This window comes from Phyllobates terribilis, unplaced genomic scaffold, assembly GCF_046119375.1.
Source record: "Phyllobates terribilis strain yellow unplaced genomic scaffold, ASM4611937v1 Scaffold_437__1_contigs__length_1545540, whole genome shotgun sequence".
Lineage (NCBI taxonomy): Eukaryota > Metazoa > Chordata > Amphibia > Anura > Dendrobatidae > Phyllobates > Phyllobates terribilis.
In genome coordinates, this window is record NW_027363197.1 from 1073488 (window position 1) to 1093159 (window position 19672).

At 44.9% G+C, this 19672-nt stretch overlaps 14 non-coding genes and 1 pseudogene across 14 annotated transcripts; all 15 read right to left on the minus strand.

The window, feature by feature from the left end:
* Positions 1-537: 537 nt before the first annotated feature.
* Positions 538-728, minus strand: LOC141228938 (U2 spliceosomal RNA). Its single transcript, XR_012295732.1, has one exon. It is a non-coding gene; the product is annotated as a U2 spliceosomal RNA (small nuclear RNA).
* Positions 729-1843: 1115 nt separating this feature from the next.
* Positions 1844-2034, minus strand: LOC141228939 (U2 spliceosomal RNA). The gene has a single exon (XR_012295733.1). It is a non-coding gene; the product is annotated as a U2 spliceosomal RNA (small nuclear RNA).
* A 1115-nt stretch (positions 2035-3149) lies between these two features.
* Positions 3150-3340, minus strand: LOC141228940 (U2 spliceosomal RNA). The gene has a single exon (XR_012295734.1). It is a non-coding gene; the product is annotated as a U2 spliceosomal RNA (small nuclear RNA).
* Positions 3341-4455: 1115 nt separating this feature from the next.
* On the minus strand, positions 4456-4646 carry LOC141228941 (U2 spliceosomal RNA). Its single transcript, XR_012295735.1, has one exon. It is a non-coding gene; the product is annotated as a U2 spliceosomal RNA (small nuclear RNA).
* A 1115-nt stretch (positions 4647-5761) lies between these two features.
* Positions 5762-5952, minus strand: LOC141228943 (U2 spliceosomal RNA). Its single transcript, XR_012295737.1, has one exon. It is a non-coding gene; the product is annotated as a U2 spliceosomal RNA (small nuclear RNA).
* A 1115-nt stretch (positions 5953-7067) lies between these two features.
* LOC141228944 (U2 spliceosomal RNA) lies at positions 7068-7258 on the minus strand. Its single transcript, XR_012295738.1, has one exon. It is a non-coding gene; the product is annotated as a U2 spliceosomal RNA (small nuclear RNA).
* Positions 7259-8373: 1115 nt separating this feature from the next.
* Positions 8374-8564, minus strand: LOC141228945 (U2 spliceosomal RNA). The gene has a single exon (XR_012295739.1). It is a non-coding gene; the product is annotated as a U2 spliceosomal RNA (small nuclear RNA).
* Positions 8565-9679: 1115 nt separating this feature from the next.
* LOC141228196 (U2 spliceosomal RNA) lies at positions 9680-9870 on the minus strand. The gene has a single exon (XR_012295115.1). It is a non-coding gene; the product is annotated as a U2 spliceosomal RNA (small nuclear RNA).
* Positions 9871-10985: 1115 nt separating this feature from the next.
* Positions 10986-11176, minus strand: LOC141228175 (U2 spliceosomal RNA). The gene has a single exon (XR_012295096.1). It is a non-coding gene; the product is annotated as a U2 spliceosomal RNA (small nuclear RNA).
* Positions 11177-12291: 1115 nt separating this feature from the next.
* Positions 12292-12482, minus strand: LOC141228946 (U2 spliceosomal RNA). The gene has a single exon (XR_012295740.1). It is a non-coding gene; the product is annotated as a U2 spliceosomal RNA (small nuclear RNA).
* A 1115-nt stretch (positions 12483-13597) lies between these two features.
* LOC141228947 (U2 spliceosomal RNA) lies at positions 13598-13788 on the minus strand. The gene has a single exon (XR_012295741.1). It is a non-coding gene; the product is annotated as a U2 spliceosomal RNA (small nuclear RNA).
* A 1115-nt stretch (positions 13789-14903) lies between these two features.
* LOC141228949 (U2 spliceosomal RNA) lies at positions 14904-15094 on the minus strand. The gene has a single exon (XR_012295743.1). It is a non-coding gene; the product is annotated as a U2 spliceosomal RNA (small nuclear RNA).
* A 1115-nt stretch (positions 15095-16209) lies between these two features.
* On the minus strand, positions 16210-16400 carry LOC141228950 (U2 spliceosomal RNA). The gene has a single exon (XR_012295744.1). It is a non-coding gene; the product is annotated as a U2 spliceosomal RNA (small nuclear RNA).
* A 1112-nt stretch (positions 16401-17512) lies between these two features.
* On the minus strand, positions 17513-17703 carry LOC141228951 (U2 spliceosomal RNA). The gene has a single exon (XR_012295745.1). It is a non-coding gene; the product is annotated as a U2 spliceosomal RNA (small nuclear RNA).
* A 1115-nt stretch (positions 17704-18818) lies between these two features.
* LOC141228440 (U2 spliceosomal RNA) lies at positions 18819-18998 on the minus strand (annotated as a pseudogene).
* Between the last annotated feature and the right edge of the window lie 674 nt (positions 18999-19672).

The window sequence follows — 19672 nt, forward strand, 5'->3', positions numbered from 1 at the left end:
GCAGGCATTAAATGAAAGAAGTCAGTGTTCCAGCAGAAGGAGACAACGTTTCAGAAAAGGCATTGTAGCAAACCAAAAAAGAAATTTTAAGCGCAGCAGAGTAACCAGCGCACATACCTGTTAGCTCAAGTGAGTTTAAAAGGCTGCTGTTGATAACAAGGGCATTTGCTAAATAGATGGTGTGTGTGCAACAATATACTGAAAGGTCAATTATATTGTGCAGCTTATCTCACCACCTGTAGTTATTTAGGTGAAAGCTCCAAAATGCTTGCCTAATATGTCTGTTTATCCAAAAGGAAGTAAAAAGGGAGAGCTAGAAAGATAGCATTGCATCACATTACATGGCAATGCAATGCACAGTTGCTGAAGTTGAACCAAAATGAGCTTGTAATCTGGCTTCTGCAACTTTGAACATGAAAAATCCAATGAGGAGAAGAAAAGCAAAGCCAAAGAGTCCATCCCAAAATCCGACAAACAAGCAAAATGAACAAAAAACATTGAATTCAATTCTTTCTGATTTTAGAAACTGCATTAAAGAAGGGGTGCACCGGTCCTGGAGATACTGCAATACCAGGTCAATGCGTGGAGTGGACAGAGCAAGCTCTTTTTCCATCTCCCTGTTCTAAAAATCCATTTAATATATGGTCCCCAGATAGGGGACGTATCAGATATTAAACTGATAAGAACAGATACTACACTTGATCTTAGCCAAAAGGCCGAGAAGCGATAACCAGAATTGGTTTCAAACTACGGAGCCACCCAAGGATCCTGAAAAGTCCATTTGTGGAGATGAGCTCCTGGACTCCCGTTAAGAAGACATGTTGTCAACCTCTAGATCCCTTACATGCCTGCACTTTTCGGCTTGCTGCTGCTGCAATCCACGCGTTTTAGATCTGCATAACTCCACCTCTTTAAACACAGCACCTTCACCCCCTGCTGTTCCCACCCGCCTCAACACCGTTGGAAGGGAGGAGAACCAATTAAGGCGGGGGGTGGGGTGGAACGAGCAGCTGTCTACCCTTAGCAGGAGGGCTCCTGATTACATACCTCTCCTGCTGCTGCTGCTGCTGGCTGTCCAGCAGCAGACTGAAGGTGGCTGCTGCTGTGCACAGGTATATAAAGGCTCAGAGCCTATTATGACACGCGCAGCCAGCGTTCCATTGCCACATTCCATCTACTGCAGGCAGGATACCTGGCTGGCTGAATGTCGCTGAGAAGCTCACAGAGACCGCCATAAGCAACAGTTTAACAGAATGCCACAGACTAATCAACCAAACTTTTTGGGTTGGGTTCTCTTTTATAGTCTGCAGGCATTAAATGAAAGAAGTCAGTGTTCCAGCAGAAGGAGACAACGTTTCAGAAAAGGCATTGTAGCAAACCAAAAAAGAAATTTTAAGCGCAGCAGAGTAACCAGCGCACATACCTGTTAGCTCAGGTGAGTTTAAAAGGCTGCTGTTGATAACAAGGGCATTTGCTAAATAGATGGTGTGTGTGCAACAATATACTGAAAGGTCAATTATATTGTGCAGCTTATCTCACCACCTGTAGTTATTTAGGTGAAAGCTCCAAAATGCTTGCCTAATATGTCTGTTTATCCAAAAGGAAGTAAAAAGGGAGAGCTAGAAAGATAGCATTGCATCACATTACATGGCAATGCAATGCACAGTTGCTGAAGTTGAACCAAAATGAGCTTGTAATCTGGCTTCTGCAACTTTGAACATGAAAAATCCAATGAGGAGAAGAAAAGCAAAGCCAAAGAGTCCATCCCAAAATCCGACAAACAAGCAAAATGAACAAAAAACATTGAATTCAATTCTTTCTGATTTTAGAAACTGCATTAAAGAAGGGGTGCACCGGTCCTGGAGATACTGCAATACCAGGTCAATGCGTGGAGTGGACAGAGCAAGCTCTTTTTCCATCTCCCTGTTCTAAAAATCCATTTAATATATGGTCCCCAGATAGGGGACGTATCAGATATTAAACTGATAAGAACAGATACTACACTTGATCTTAGCCAAAAGGCCGAGAAGCGATAACCAGAATTGGTTTCAAACTACGGAGCCACCCAAGGATCCTGAAAAGTCCATTTGTGGAGATGAGCTCCTGGACTCCCTTTAAGAAGACATGTTGTCAACCTCTAGATCCCTTACATGCCTGCACTTTTCGGCTTGCTGCTGCTGCAATTCACGCATTTTAGATCTGCATAACTCCACCTCTTTAAACACAGCACCTTCACCCCCTGCTGTTCCCACCCGCCTCAACACCGTTGGAAGGGAGGAGAACCAATTAAGGCGGGGGGTGGGGTGGAACGAGCAGCTGTCTACCCTTAGCAGGAGGGCTCCTGATTACATACCTCTCCTGCTGCTGCTGCTGCTGGCTGTCCAGCAGCAGACTGAAGGTGGCTGCTGCTGTGCACAGGTATATAAAGGCTCAGAGCCTATTATGACACGCGCAGCCAGCGTTCCATTGCCACATTCCATCTACTGCAGGCAGGATACCTGGCTGGCTGAATGTCGTTGAGAAGCTCACAGAGACCGCCATAAGCAACAGTTTAACAGAATGCCACAGACTAATCAACCAAACTTTTTGGGTTGGGTTCTCTTTTATAGTCTGCAGGCATTAAATGAAAGAAGTCAGTGTTCCAGCAGAAGGAGACAACGTTTCAGAAAAGGCATTGTAGCAAACCAAAAAAGAAATTTTAAGCGCAGCAGAGTAACCAGCGCACATACCTGTTAGCTCAGGTGAGTTTAAAAGGCTGCTGTTGATAACAAGGGCATTTGCTAAATAAATGGTGTGTGTGCAACAATATACTGAAAGGTCAATTATATTGTGCAGCTTATCTCACCACCTGTAGTTATTTAGGTGAAAGCTCCAAAATGCTTGCCTAATATGTCTGTTTATCCAAAAGGAAGTAAAAAGGGAGAGCTAGAAAGATAGCATTGCATCACATTACATGGCAATGCAATGCACAGTTGCTGAAGTTGAACCAAAATGAGCTTGTAATCTGGCTTCTGCAACTTTGAACATGAAAAATCCAATGAGGAGAAGAAAAGCAAAGCCAAAGAGTCCATCCCAAAATCCGACAAACAAGCAAAATGAACAAAAAACATTGAATTCAATTCTTTCTGATTTTAGAAACTGCATTAAAGAAGGGGTGCACCGGTCCTGGAGATACTGCAATACCAGGTCAATGCGTGGAGTGGACAGAGCAAGCTCTTTTTCCATCTCCCTGTTCTAAAAATCCATTTAATATATGGTCCCCAGATAGGGGACGTATCAGATATTAAACTGATAAGAACAGATACTACACTTGATCTTAGCCAAAAGGCCGAGAAGCGATAACCAGAATTGGTTTCAAACTACGGAGCCACCCAAGGATCCTGAAAAGTCCATTTGTGGAGATGAGCTCCTGGACTCCCGTTAAGAAGACATGTTGTCAACCTCTAGATCCCTTACATGCCTGCACTTTTCGGCTTGCTGCTGCTGCAATCCACGCGTTTTAGATCTGCATAACTCCACCTCTTTAAACACAGCACCTTCACCCCCTGCTGTTCCCACCCGCCTCAACACCGTTGGAAGGGAGGAGAAACAATTAAGGCAGGGGGTGGGGTGGAACGAGCAGCTGTCTACCCTTAGCAGGAGGGCTCCTGATTACATACCTCTCCTGCTGCTGCTGCTGCTGGCTGTCCAGCAGCAGACTGAAGGTGGCTGCTGCTGTGCACAGGTATATAAAGGCTCAGAGCCTATTATGACACGCGCAGCCAGCGTTCCAATGCCACATTCCATCTACTGCAGGCAGGATACCTGGCTGGCTTAATGTCGCTGAGAAGCTCACAGAGACCGCCATAAGCAACAGTTTAACAGAATGCCACAGACTAATCAACCAAACTTTTTGGGTTGGCTTCTCTTTTATAGTCTGCAGGCATTAAATGAAAGAAGTCAGTGTTCCAGCAGAAGGAGACAACGTTTCAGAAAAGGCATTGTAGCAAACCAAAAAAGAAATATTAAGCGCAGCAGAGTAACCAGCGCACATACCTGTTAGCTCAGGTGAGTTTAAAAGGCTGCTGTTGATAACAAGGGCATTTGCTAAATAGATGGTGTGTGTGCAACAATATACTGAAAGGTCAATTATATTGTGCAGCTTATCTCACCACCTGTAGTTATTTAGGTGAAAGCTCCAAAATGCTTGCCTAATATGTCTGTTTATCCAAAAGGAAGTAAAAAGGGAGAGCTAGAAAGATAGCATTGCATCACATTACATGGCAATGCAATGCACAGTTGCTGAAGTTGAACCAAAATGAGCTTGTAATCTGGCTTCTGCAACTTTGAACATGAAAAATCCAATGAGGAGAAGAAAAGCAAAGCCAAAGAGTCCATCCCAAAATCCGACAAACAAGCAAAATGAACAAAAAACATTGAATTCAATTCTTTCTGATTTTAGAAACTGCATTAAAGAAGGGGTGCACCGGTCCTGGAGATACTGCAATACCAGGTCAATGCGTGGAGTGGACAGAGCAAGCTCTTTTTCCATCTCCCTGTTCTAAAAATCCATTTAATATATGGTCCCCAGATAGGGGACGTATCAGATATTAAACTGATAAGAACAGATACTACACTTGATCTTAGCCAAAAGGCCGAGAAGCGATAACCAGAATTGGTTTCAAACTACGGAGCCACCCAAGGATCCTGAAAAGTCCATTTGTGGAGATGAGCTCCTGGACTCCCGTTAAGAAGACATGTTGTCAACCTCTAGATCCCTTACATGCCTGCACTTTTCGGCTTGCTGCTGCTGCAATCCACGCGTTTTAGATCTGCATAACTCCACCTCTTTAAACACAGCACCTTCACCCCCTGCTGTTCCCACCCGCCTCAACACCGTTGGAAGGGAGGAGAACCAATTAAGGCGGGGGGTGGGGTGGAACGAGCAGCTGTCTACCCTTAGCAGGAGGGCTCCTGATTACATACCTCTCCTGCTGCTGCTGCTGCTGGCTGTCCAGCAGCAGACTGAAGGTGGCTGCTGCTGTGCACAGGTATATAAAGGCTCAGAGCCTATTATGACACGCGCAGCCAGCGTTCCATTGCCACATTCCATCTACTGCAGGCAGGATACCTGGCTGGCTGAATGTCGCTGAGAAGCTCACAGAGACCGCCATAAGCAACAGTTTAACAGAATGCCACAGACTAATCAACCAAACTTTTTGGGTTGGGTTCTCTTTTATAGTCTGCAGGCATTAAATGAAAGAAGTCAGTGTTCCAGCAGAAGGAGACAACGTTTCAGAAAAGGCATTGTAGCAAACCAAAAAAGAAATTTTAAGCGCAGCAGAGTAACCAGCGCACATACCTGTTAGCTCAGGTGAGTTTAAAAGGCTGCTGTTGATAACAAGGGCATTTGCTAAATAGATGGTGTGTGTGCAACAATATACTGAAAGGTCAATTATATTGTGCAGCTTATCTCACCACCTGTAGTTATTTAGGTGAAAGCTCCAAAATGCTTGCCTAATATGTCTGTTTATCCAAAAGGAAGTAAAAAGGGAGAGCTAGAAAGATAGCATTGCATCACATTACATGGCAATGCAATGCACAGTTGCTGAAGTTGAACCAAAATGAGCTTGTAATCTGGCTTCTGCAACTTTGAACATGAAAAATCCAATGAGGAGAAGAAAAGCAAAGCCAAAGAGTCCATCCCAAAATCCGACAAACAAGCAAAATGAACAAAAAACATTGAATTCAATTCTTTCTGATTTTAGAAACTGCATTAAAGAAGGGGTGCACCGGTCCTGGAGATACTGCAATACCAGGTCAATGCGTGGAGTGGACAGAGCAAGCTCTTTTTCCATCTCCCTGTTCTAAAAATCCATTTAATATATGGTCCCCAGATAGGGGACGTATCAGATATTAAACTGATAAGAACAGATACTACACTTGATCTTAGCCAAAAGGCCGAGAAGCGATAACCAGAATTGGTTTCAAACTACGGAGCCACCCAAGGATCCTGAAAAGTCCATTTGTGGAGATGAGCTCCTGGACTCCCGTTAAGAAGACATGTTGTCAACCTCTAGATCCCTTACATGCCTGCACTTTTCGGCTTGCTGCTGCTGCAATCCACGCGTTTTAGATCTGCATAACTCCACCTCTTTAAACACAGCACCTTCACCCCCTGCTGTTCCCACCCGCCTCAACACCGTTGGAAGGGAGGAGAACCAATTAAGGCGGGGGGTGGGGTGGAACGAGCAGCTGTCTACCCTTAGCAGGAGGGCTCCTGATTACATACCTCTCCTGCTGCTGCTGCTGCTGGCTGTCCAGCAGCAGACTGAAGGTGGCTGCTGCTGTGCACAGGTATATAAAGGCTCAGAGCCTATTATGACACGCGCAGCCAGCGTTCCATTGCCACATTCCATCTACTGCAGGCAGGATACCTGGCTGGCTGAATGTCGCTGAGAAGCTCACAGAGACCGCCATAAGCAACAGTTTAACAGAATGCCACAGACTAATCAACCAAACTTTTTGGGTTGGGTTCTCTTTTATAGTCTGCAGGCATTAAATGAAAGAAGTCAGTGTTCCAGCAGAAGGAGACAACGTTTCAGAAAAGGCATTGTAGCAAACCAAAAAAGAAATTTTAAGCGCAGCAGAGTAACCAGCGCACATACCTGTTAGCTCAGGTGAGTTTAAAAGGCTGCTGTTGATAACAAGGGCATTTGCTAAATAGATGGTGTGTGTGCAACAATATACTGAAAGGTCAATTATATTGTGCAGCTTATCTCACCACCTGTAGTTATTTAGGTGAAAGCTCCAAAATGCTTGCCTAATATGTCTGTTTATCCAAAAGGAAGTAAAAAGGGAGAGCTAGAAAGATAGCATTGCATCACATTACATGGCAATGCAATGCACAGTTGCTGAAGTTGAACCAAAATGAGCTTGTAATCTGGCTTCTGCAACTTTGAACATGAAAAATCCAATGAGGAGAAGAAAAGCAAAGCCAAAGAGTCCATCCCAAAATCCGACAAACAAGCAAAATGAACAAAAAACATTGAATTCAATTCTTTCTGATTTTAGAAACTGCATTAAAGAAGGGGTGCACCGGTCCTGGAGATACTGCAATACCAGGTCAATGCGTGGAGTGGACAGAGCAAGCTCTTTTTCCATCTCCCTGTTCTAAAAATCCATTTAATATATGGTCCCCAGATAGGGGACGTATCAGATATTAAACTGATAAGAACAGATACTACACTTGATCTTAGCCAAAAGGCCGAGAAGCGATAACCAGAATTGGTTTCAAACTACGGAGCCACCCAAGGATCCTGAAAAGTCCATTTGTGGAGATGAGCTCCTGGACTCCCGTTAAGAAGACATGTTGTCAACCTCTAGATCCCTTACATGCCTGCACTTTTCGGCTTGCTGCTGCTGCAATCCACGCGTTTTAGATCTGCATAACTCCACCTCTTTAAACACAGCACCTTCACCCCCTGCTGTTCCCACCCGCCTCAACACCGTTGGAAGGGAGGAGAACCAATTAAGGCGGGGGGTGGGGTGGAACGAGCAGCTGTCTACCCTTAGCAGGAGGACTCCTGATTACATACCTCTCCTGCTGCTGCTGCTGCTGGCTGTCCAGCAGCAGACTGAAGGTGGCTGCTGCTGTGCACAGGTATATAAAGGCTCAGAGCCTATTATGACACGCGCAGCCAGCGTTCCATTGCCACATTCCATCTACTGCAGGCAGGATACCTGGCTGGCTGAATGTCGCTGAGAAGCTGACAGAGACCGCCATAAGCAACAGTTTAACAGAATGCCACAGACTAATCAACCAAACTTTTTGGGTTGGGTTCTCTTTTATAGTCTGCAGGCATTAAATGAAAGAAGTCAGTGTTCCAGCGGAAGGAGACAACGTTTCAGAAAAGGCATTGTAGCAAACCAAAAAAGAAATTTTAAGCGCAGCAGAGTAACCAGCGCACATACCTGTTAGCTCAGGTGAGTTTAAAAGGCTGCTGTTGATAACAAGGGCATTTGCTAAATAGATGGTGTGTGTGCAACAATATACTGAAAGGTCAATTATATTGTGCAGCTTATCTCACCACCTGTAGTTATTTAGGTGAAAGCTCCAAAATGCTTGCCTAATATGTCTGTTTATCCAAAAGGAAGTAAAAAGGGAGAGCTAGAAAGATAGCATTGCATCACATTACATGGCAATGCAATGCACAGTTGCTGAAGTTGAACCAAAATGAGCTTGTAATCTGGCTTCTGCAACTTTGAACATGAAAAATCCAATGAGGAGAAGAAAAGCAAAGCCAAAGAGTCCATCCCAAAATCCGACAAACAAGCAAAATGAACAAAAAACATTGAATTCAATTCTTTCTGATTTTAGAAACTGCATTAAAGAAGGGGTGCACCGGTCCTGGAGATACTGCAATACCAGGTCAATGCGTGGAGTGGACAGAGCAAGCTCTTTTTCCATCTCCCTGTTCTAAAAATCCATTTAATATATGGTCCCCAGATAGGGGACGTATCAGATATTAAACTGATAAGAACAGATACTACACTTGATCTTAGCCAAAAGGCCGAGAAGCGATAACCAGAATTGGTTTCAAACTACGGAGCCACCCAAGGATCCTGAAAAGTCCATTTGTGGAGATGAGCTCCTGGACTCCCGTTAAGAAGACATGTTGTCAACCTCTAGATCCCTTACATGCCTGCACTTTTCGGCTTGCTGCTGCTGCAATCCACGCGTTTTAGATCTGCATAACTCCACCTCTTTAAACACAGCACCTTCACCCCCTGCTGTTCCCACCCGCCTCAACACCGTTGGAAGGGAGGAGAACCAATTAAGGCGGGGGGTGGGGTGGAACGAGCAGCTGTCTACCCTTAGCAGGAGGGCTCCTGATTACATACCTCTCCTGCTGCTGCTGCTGCTGGCTGTCCAGCAGCAGACTGAAGGTGGCTGCTGCTGTGCACAGGTATATAAAGGCTCAGAGCCTATTATGACACGCGCAGCCAGCGTTCCATTGCCACATTCCATCTACTGCAGGCAGGATACCTGGCTGGCTGAATGTCGCTGAGAAGCTCACAGAGACCGCCATAAGCAACAGTTTAACAGAATGCCACAGACTAATCAACCAAACTTTTTGGGTTGGGTTCTCTTTTATAGTCTGCAGGCATTAAATGAAAGAAGTCAGTGTTCCAGCAGAAGGAGACAACGTTTCAGAAAAGGCATTGTAGCAAACCAAAAAAGAAATTTTAAGCGCAGCAGAGTAACCAGCGCACATACCTGTTAGCTCAGGTGAGTTTAAAAGGCTGCTGTTGATAACAAGGGCATTTGCTAAATAGATGGTGTGTGTGCAACAATATACTGAAAGGTCAATTATATTGTGCAGCTTATCTCACCACCTGTAGTTATTTAGGTGAAAGCTCCAAAATGCTTGCCTAATATGTCTGTTTATCCAAAAGGAAGTAAAAAGGGAGAGCTAGAAAGATAGCATTGCATCACATTACATGGCAATGCAATGCACAGTTGCTGAAGTTGAACCAAAATGAGCTTGTAATCTGGCTTCTGCAACTTTGAACATGAAAAATCCAATGAGGAGAAGAAAAGCAAAGCCAAAGAGTCCATCCCAAAATCCGACAAACAAGCAAAATGAACAAAAAACATTGAATTCAATTCTTTCTGATTTTAGAAACTGCATTAAAGAAGGGGTGCACCGGTCCTGGAGATACTGCAATACCAGGTCAATGCGTGGAGTGGACAGAGCAAGCTCTTTTTCCATCTCCCTGTTCTAAAAATCCATTTAATATATGGTCCCCAGATAGGGGACGTATCAGATATTAAACTGATAAGAACAGATACTACACTTGATCTTAGCCAAAAGGCCGAGAAGTGATAACCAGAATTGGTTTCAAACTACGGAGCCACCCAAGGATCCTGAAAAGTCCATTTGTGGAGATGAGCTCCTGGACTCCCGTTAAGAAGACATGTTGTCAACCTCTAGATCCCTTACATGCCTGCACTTTTCGGCTTGCTGCTGCTGCAATCCACGCGTTTTAGATCTGCATAACTCCACCTCTTTAAACACAGCACCTTCACCCCCTGCTGTTCCCACCCGCCTCAACACCGTTGGAAGGGAGGAGAACCAATTAAGGCGGGGGGTGGGGTGGAACGAGCAGCTGTCTACCCTTAGCAGGAGGGCTCCTGATTACATACCTCTCCTGCTGCTGCTGCTGCTGGCTGTCCAGCAGCAGACTGAAGGTGGCTGCTGCTGTGCACAGGTATATAAAGGCTCAGAGCCTATTATGACACGCGCAGCCAGCGTTCCATTGCCACATTCCATCTACTGCAGGCAGGATACCTGGCTGGCTGAATGTCGCTGAGAAGCTCACAGAGACCGCCATAAGCAACAGTTTAACAGAATGCCACAGACTAATCAACCAAACTTTTTGGGTTGGGTTCTCTTTTATAGTCTGCAGGCATTAAATGAAAGAAGTCAGTGTTCCAGCAGAAGGAGACAACGTTTCAGAAAAGGCATTGTAGCAAACCAAAAAAGAAATTTTAAGCGCAGCAGAGTAACCAGCGCACATACCTGTTAGCTCAGGTGAGTTTAAAAGGCTGCTGTTGATAACAAGGGCATTTGCTAAATAGATGGTGTGTGTGCAACAATATACTGAAAGGTCAATTATATTGTGCAGCTTATCTCACCACCTGTAGTTATTTAGGTGAAAGCTCCAAAATGCTTGCCTAATATGTCTGTTTATCCAAAAGGAAGTAAAAAGGGAGAGCTAGAAAGATAGCATTGCATCACATTACATGGCAATGCAATGCACAGTTGCTGAAGTTGAACCAAAATGAGCTTGTAATCTGGCTTCTGCAACTTTGAACATGAAAAATCCAATGAGGAGAAGAAAAGCAAAGCCAAAGAGTCCATCCCAAAATCCGACAAACAAGCAAAATGAACAAAAAACATTGAATTCAATTCTTTCTGATTTTAGAAACTGCATTAAAGAAGGGGTGCACCGGTCCTGGAGATACTGCAATACCAGGTCAATGCGTGGAGTGGACAGAGCAAGCTCTTTTTCCATCTCCCTGTTCTAAAAATCCATTTAATATATGGTCCCCAGATAGGGGACGTATCAGATATTAAACTGATAAGAACAGATACTACACTTGATCTTAGCCAAAAGGCCAAGAAGCGATAACCAGAATTGGTTTCAAACTACGGAGCCACCCAAGGATCCTGAAAAGTCCATTTGTGGAGATGAGCTCCTGGACTCCCGTTAAGAAGACATGTTGTCAACCTCTAGATCCCTTACATGCCTGCACTTTTCGGCTTGCTGCTGCTGCAATCCACGCGTTTTAGATCTGCATAACTCCACCTCTTTAAACACAGCACCTTCACCCCCTGCTGTTCCCACCCGCCTCAACACCGTTGGAAGGGAGGAGAACCAATTAAGGCGGGGGGTGGGGTGGAACGAGCAGCTGTCTACCCTTAGCAGGAGGGCTCCTGATTACATACCTCTCCTGCTGCTGCTGCTGCTGGCTGTCCAGCAGCAGACTGAAGGTGGCTGCTGCTGTGCACAGGTATATAAAGGCTCAGAGCCTATTATGACACGCGCAGCCAGCGTTCCATTGCCACATTCCATCTACTGCAGGCAGGATACCTGGCTGGCTGAATGTCGCTGAGAAGCTCACAGAGACCGCCATAAGCAACAGTTTAACAGAATGCCACAGACTAATCAACCAAACTTTTTGGGTTGGGTTCTCTTTTATAGTCTGCAGGCATTAAATGAAAGAAGTCAGTGTTCCAGCAGAAGGAGACAACGTTTCAGAAAAGGCATTGTAGCAAACCAAAAAAGAAATTTTAAGCGCAGCAGAGTAACCAGCGCACATACCTGTTAGCTCAGGTGAGTTTAAAAGGCTGCTGTTGATAACAAGGGCATTTGCTAAATAGATGGTGTGTGTGCAACAATATACTGAAAGGTCAATTATATTGTGCAGCTTATCTCACCACCTGTAGTTATTTAGGTGAAAGCTCCAAAATGCTTGCCTAATATGTCTGTTTATCCAAAAGGAAGTAAAAAGGGAGAGCTAGAAAGATAGCATTGCATCACATTACATGGCAATGCAATGCACAGTTGCTGAAGTTGAACCAAAATGAGCTTGTAATCTGGCTTCTGCAACTTTGAACATGAAAAATCCAATGAGGAGAAGAAAAGCAAAGCCAAAGAGTCCATCCCAAAATCCGACAAACAAGCAAAATGAACAAAAAACATTGAATTCAATTCTTTCTGATTTTAGAAACTGCATTAAAGAAGGGGTGCACCGGTCCTGGAGATACTGCAATACCAGGTCAATGCGTGGAGTGGACAGAGCAAGCTCTTTTTCCATCTCCCTGTTCTAAAAATCCATTTAATATATGGTCCCCAGATAGGGGACGTATCAGATATTAAACTGATAAGAACAGATACTACACTTGATCTTAGCCAAAAGGCCGAGAAGCGATAACCAGAATTGGTTTCAAACTACGGAGCCACCCAAGGATCCTGAAAAGTCCATTTGTGGAGATGAGCTCCTGGACTCCCGTTAAGAAGACATGTTGTCAACCTCTAGATCCCTTACATGCCTTCACTTTTCGGCTTGCTGCTGCTGCAATCCACGCGTTTTAGATCTGCATAACTCCACCTCTTTAAACACAGCACCTTCACCCCCTGCTGTTCCCACCCGCCTCAACACCGTTGGAAGGGAGGAGAACCAATTAAGGCGGGGGGTGGGGTGGAACGAGCAGCTGTCTACCCTTAGCAGGAGGGCTCCTGATTACATACCTCTCCTGCTGCTGCTGCTGCTGGCTGTCCAGCAGCAGACTGAAGGTGGCTGCTGCTGTGCACAGGTATATAAAGGCTCAGAGCCTATTATGACACGCGCAGCCAGCGTTCCATTGCCACATTCCATCTACTGCAGGCAGGATACCTGGCTGGCTGAATGTCGCTGAGAAGCTCACAGAGACCGCCATAAGCAACAGTTTAACAGAATGCCACAGACTAATCAACCAAACTTTTTGGGTTGGGTTCTCTTTTATAGTCTGCAGGCATTAAATGAAAGAAGTCAGTGTTCCAGCAGAAGGAGACAACGTTTCAGAAAAGGCATTGTAGCAAACCAAAAAAGAAATTTTAAGCGCAGCAGAGTAACCAGCGCACATACCTGTTAGCTCAGGTGAGTTTAAAAGGCTGCTGTTGATAACAAGGGCATTTGCTAAATAGATGGTGTGTGTGCAACAATATACTGAAAGGTCAATTATATTGTGCAGCTTATCTCACCACCTGTAGTTATTTAGGTGAAAGCTCCAAAATGCTTGCCTAATATGTCTGTTTATCCAAAAGGAAGTAAAAAGGGAGAGCTAGAAAGATAGCATTGCATCACATTACATGGCAATGCAATGCACAGTTGCTGAAGTTGAACCAAAATGAGCTTGTAATCTGGCTTCTGCAACTTTGAACATGAAAAATCCAATGAGGAGAAGAAAAGCAAAGCCAAAGAGTCCATCCCAAAATCCGACAAACAAGCAAAATGAACAAAAAACATTGAATTCAATTCTTTCTGATTTTAGAAACTGCATTAAAGAAGGGGTGCACCGGTCCTGGAGATACTGCAATACCAGGTCAATGCGTGGAGTGGACAGAGCAAGCTCTTTTTCCATCTCCCTGTTCTAAAAATCCATTTAATATATGGTCCCCAGATAGGGGACGTATCAGATATTAAACTGATAAGAACAGATACTACACTTGATCTTAGCCAAAAGGCCGAGAAGCGATAACCAGAATTGGTTTCAAACTACGGAGCCACCCAAGGATCCTGAAAAGTCCATTTGTGGAGATGAGCTCCTGGACTCCCGTTAAGAAGACATGTTGTCAACCTCTAGATCCCTTACATGCCTTCACTTTTCGGCTTGCTGCTGCTGCAATCCACGCGTTTTAGATCTGCATAACTCCACCTCTTTAAACACAGCACCTTCACCCCCTGCTGTTCCCACCCGCCTCAACACCGTTGGAAGGGAGGAGAACCAATTAAGGCGGGGGGTGGGGTGGAACGAGCAGCTGTCTACCCTTAGCAGGAGGGCTCCTGATTACATACCTCTCCTGCTGCTGCTGCTGCTGGCTGTCCAGCAGCAGACTGAAGGTGGCTGCTGCTGTGCACAGGTATATAAAGGCTCAGAGCCTATTATGACACGCGCAGCCAGCGTTCCATTGCCACATTCCATCTACTGCAGGCAGGATACCTGGCTGGCTGAATGTCGCTGAGAAGCTCACAGAGACCGCCATAAGCAACAGTTTAACAGAATGCCACAGACTAATCAACCAAACTTTTTGGGTTGGGTTCTCTTTTATAGTCTGCAGGCATTAAATGAAAGAAGTCAGTGTTCCAGCAGAAGGAGACAACGTTTCAGAAAAGGCATTGTAGCAAACCAAAAAAGAAATTTTAAGCGCAGCAGAGTAACCAGCGCACATACCTGTTAGCTCAGGTGAGTTTAAAAGGCTGCTGTTGATAACAAGGGCATTTGCTAAATAGATGGTGTGTGTGCAACAATATACTGAAAGGTCAATTATATTGTGCAGCTTATCTCACCACCTGTAGTTATTTAGGTGAAAGCTCCAAAATGCTTGCCTAATATGTCTGTTTATCCAAAAGGAAGTAAAAAGGGAGAGCTAGAAAGATAGCATTGCATCACATTACATGGCAATGCAATGCACAGTTGCTGAAGTTGAACCAAAATGAGCTTGTAATCTGGCTTCTGCAACTTTGAACATGAAAAATCCAATGAGGAGAAGAAAAGCAAAGCCAAAGAGTCCATCCCAAAATCCGACAAACAAGCAAAATGAACAAAAAACATTGAATTCAATTCTTTCTGATTTTAGAAACTGCATTAAAGAAGGGGTGCACCGGTCCTGGAGATACTGCAATACCAGGTCAATGCGTGGAGTGGACAGAGCAAGCTCTTTTTCCATCTCCCTGTTCTAAAAATCCATTTAATATATGGTCCCCAGATAGGGGACGTATCAGATATTAAACTGATAAGAACAGATACTACACTTGATCTTAGCCAAAAGGCCGAGAAGCGATAACCAGAATTGGTTTCAAACTACGGAGCCACCCAAGGATCCTGAAAAGTCCATTTGTGGAGATGAGCTCCTGGACTCCCGTTAAGAAGACATGTTGTCAACCTCTAGATCCCTTACATGCCTGCACTTTTCGGCTTGCTGCTGCTGCAATCCACGCGTTTTAGATCTGCATAACTCCACCTCTTTAAACACAGCACCTTCACCCCCTGCTGTTCCCACCCACCTCAACACCGTTGGAAGGGAGGAGAACCAATTAAGGCGGGGGGTGGGGTGGAACGAGCAGCTGTCTACCCTTAGCAGGAGGGCTCCTGATTACATACCTCTCCTGCTGCTGCTGCTGCTGGCTGTCCAGCAGTAGACTGAAGGTGGCTGCTGCTGTGCACAGGTATATAAAGGCTCAGAGCCTATTATGACACGCGCAGCCAGCGTTCCATTGCCACATTCCATCTACTGCAGGCAGGATACCTGGCTGGCTGAATGTCGCTGAGAAGCTCACAGAGACCGCCATAAGCAACAGTTTAACAGAATGCCACAGACTAATCAGCCAAACTTTTTGGGTTGGGTTCTCTTTTATAGTCTGCAGGCATTAAATGAAAGAAGTCAGTGTTCCAGCAGAAGGAGACAACGTTTCAGAAAAGGCATTGTAGCAAACCAAAAAAGAAATTTTAAGCGCAGCAGAGTAACCAGCGCACATACCTGTTAGCTCAGGTGAGTTTAAAAGGCTGCTGTTGATAACAAGGGCATTTGCTAAATAGATGGTGTGTGTGCAACAATATACTGAAAGGTCAATTATATTGTGCAGCTTATCTCACCACCTGTAGTTATTTAGGTGAAAGCTCCAAAATGCTTGCCTAATATGTCTGTTTATCCAAAAGGAAGTAAAAAGGGAGAGCTAGAAAGATAGCATTGCATCACATTACATGGCAATGCAATGCACAGTTGCTGAAGTTGAACCAAAATGAGCTTGTAATCTGGCTTCTGCAACTTTGAACATGAAAAATCCAATGAGGAGAAGAAAAGCAAAGCCAAAGAGTCCATCCCAAAATCCGACAAACAAGCAAAATGAACAAAAAACATTGAATTCAATTCTTTCTGATTTTAGAAACTGCATTAAAGAAGGGGTGCACCGGTCCTGGAGATACTGCAATACCAGGTCAATGCGTGGAGTGGACAGAGCAAGCTCTTTTTCCATCTCCCTGTTCTAAAAATCCATTTAATATATGGTCCCCAGATAGGGGACGTATCAGATATTAAACTGATAAGAACAGATACTACACTTGATCTTAGCCAAAAGGCCGAGAAGCGATAACCAGAATTGGTTTCAAACTACGGAGCCACCCAAGGATCCTGAAAAGTCCATTTGTGGAGATGAGCTCCTGGACTCCCGTTAAGAAGACATGTTGTCAACCTCTAGATCCCTTACATGCCTGCACTTTTCGGCTTGCTGCTGCTGCAATCCACGCGTTTTAGATCTGCATAACTCCACCTCTTTAAACACAGCACCTTCACCCCCTGCTGTTCCCACCCGCCTCAACACCGTTGGAAGGGAGGAGAACCAATTAAGGCGGGGGGTGGGGTGGAACGAGCAGCTGTCTACCCTTAGCAGGAGGGCTCCTGATTACATACCTCTCCTGCTGCTGCTGCTGGCTGTCCAGCAGCAGACTGAAGGTGGCTGCTGCTGTGCACAGGTATATAAAGGCTCAGAGCCTATTATGACACGCGCAGCCAGTGTTCCATTGCCACATTCCATCTACTGCAGGCAGGATACCTGGCTGGCTGAATGTCGCTGAGAAGCTCACAGAGACCGCCATAAGCAACAGTTTAACAGAATGCCACAGACTAATCAACCAAACTTTTTGGGTTGGGTTCTCTTTTATAGTCTGCAGGCATTAAATGAAAGAAGTCAGTGTTCCAGCAGAAGGAGACAACGTTTCAGAAAAGGCATTGTAGCAAACCAAAAAAGAAATTTTAAGCGCAGCAGAGTAACCAGCGCACATACCTGTTAGCTCAGGTGAGTTTAAAAGGCTGCTGTTGATAACAAGGGCATTTGCTAAATAGATGGTGTGTGTGCAACAATATACTGAAAGGTCAATTATATTGTGCAGCTTATCTCACCACCTGTAGTTATTTAGGTGAAAGCTCCAAAATGCTTGCCTAATATGTCTGTTTATCCAAAAGGAAGTAAAAAGGGAGAGCTAGAAAGATAGCATTGCATCACATTACATGGCAATGCAATGCACAGTTGCTGAAGTTGAACCAAAATGAGCTTGTAATCTGGCTTCTGCAACTTTGAACATGAAAAATCCAATGAGGAGAAGAAAAGCAAAGCCAAAGAGTCCATCCCAAAATCCGACAAACAAGCAAAATGAACAAAAAACATTGAATTCAATTCTTTCTGATTTTAGAAACTGCATTAAAGAAGGGGTGCACCGGTCCTGGAGATACTGCAATACCAGGTCAATGCGTGGAGTGGACAGAGCAAGCTCTTTTTCCATCTCCCTGTTCTAAAAATCCATTTAATATATGGTCCCCAGATAGGGGACGTATCAGATATTAAACTGATAAGAACAGATACTACACTTGATCTTAGCCAAAAGGCCGAGAAGCGATAACCAGAATTGGTTTCAAACTACGGAGCCACCCAAGGATCCTGAAAAGTCCATTTGTGGAGATGAGCTCCTGGACTCCCGTTAAGAAGACATGTTGTCAACCTCTAGATCCCTTACATGCCTGCACTTTTCGGCTTGCTGCTGCTGCAATCCACGCGTTTTAGATCTGCATAACTCCACCTCTTTAAACACAGCACCTTCACCCCCTGCTGTTCCCACCCACCTCAACACCGTTGGAAGGGAGGAGAACCAATTAAGGCGGGGGGTGGGGTGGAACGAGCAGCTGTCTACCCTTAGCAGGAGGGCTCCTGATTACATACCTCTCCTGCTGCTGCTGCTGCTGGCTGTCCAGCAGTAGACTGAAGGTGGCTGCTGCTGTGCACAGGTATATAAAGGCTCAGAGCCTATTATGACACGCGCAGCCAGCGTTCCATTGCCACATTCCATCTACTGCAGGCAGGATACCTGGCTGGCTGAATGTCGCTGAGAAGCTCACAGAGACCGCCATAAGCAACAGTTTAACAGAATGCCACAGACTAATCAGCCAAACTTTTTGGGTTGGGTTCTCTTTTATAGTCTGCAGGCATTAAATGAAAGAAGTCAGTGTTCCAGCAGAAGGAGACAACGTTTCAGAAAAGGCATTGTAGCAAACCAAAAAAGAAATTTTAAGCGCAGCAGAGTAACCAGCGCACATACCTGTTAGCTCAGGTGAGTTTAAAAGGCTGCTGTTGATAACAAGGGCATTTGCTAAATAGATGGTGTGTGTGCAACAATATACTGAAAGGTCAATTATATTGTGCAGCTTATCTCACCACCTGTAGTTATTTAGGTGAAAGCTCCAAAATGCTTGCCTAATATGTCTCTTTATCCAAAAGGAAGTAAAAAGGGAGAGCTAGAAAGATAGCATTGCATCACATTACATGGCAATGCAATGCACAGTTGCTGAAGTTGAACCAAAATGAGCTTGTAATCTGGCTTCTGCAACTTTGAACATGAAAAATCCAATGAGGAGAAGAAAAGCAAAGCCAAAGAGTCCATCCCAAAATCCAACAAACAAGCAAAATGAACAAAAAACATTGAATTCAATTCTTTCTGATTTTAGAAACTGCATTAAAGAAGGGGTGCACCGGTCCTGGAGATACTGCAATACCAGGTCAATGCGTGGAGTGGACAGAGCAAGCTCTTTTTCCATCTCCCTGTTCTAAAAATCCATTTAATATATGGTCCCCAGATAGGGGACGTATCAGATATTAAACTGATAAGAACAGATTTTTTTTTTTTTTTTGAAAGCCCGAATTCGTGTACAAAACCCGAGTGCGCTTAAAAAAGTGACAAGTGCCACAAAAAAAGTGCACTAGGATGCTGGTCTTCTTGAAACCCTCTCCAAAAGGAGAAGGGTCCCCCAAACCATTCCCCGTCCCTCCGAGCCAAAAGGCCACAGCGAGGAACAGGGACAAAAAGCCACCTCCAGCCGAAGCCAGAGGCGACCCAATCTTACCCCCAGCACCTGCCCGAGTTCTCACCCGAGCAAGGCACTGGGAGCCAAAGACTGTGCTCCCCTCCCGGAAGAGGGGAGCCAACAACGCTCTCCTCCCGAAAGAGGAGAGCCAGGGGGGTTCAGGGGGGAGCGGAACCTGATGGCCACACACTCCCCCCCTAGACCTGCCAAGAGAGGAACCCGTAAGGGAACCGCATCCCGACAAAATCCTAGTAGGACGTGACACACGTGAATAAGTGGACACACAGTGACAAAGAAATTAAATAAATAGTGAAGGTTTCACAGTATAATACTGCCCGGACCTTCGACCGGGAATTGAAAAATTCCCCATCCTAAGGCCAGAAGGCCCGGAATAAGGGTGTGTGCGAAGAAAGAAAATTTGAAGTGCTTGTGCAAATGTGCCATAAACTCAAGTGGGGTTCCCAATCCCAGTGAGTTAAGGCACCCCAGGGTCACCACTCCTGGGGCACTT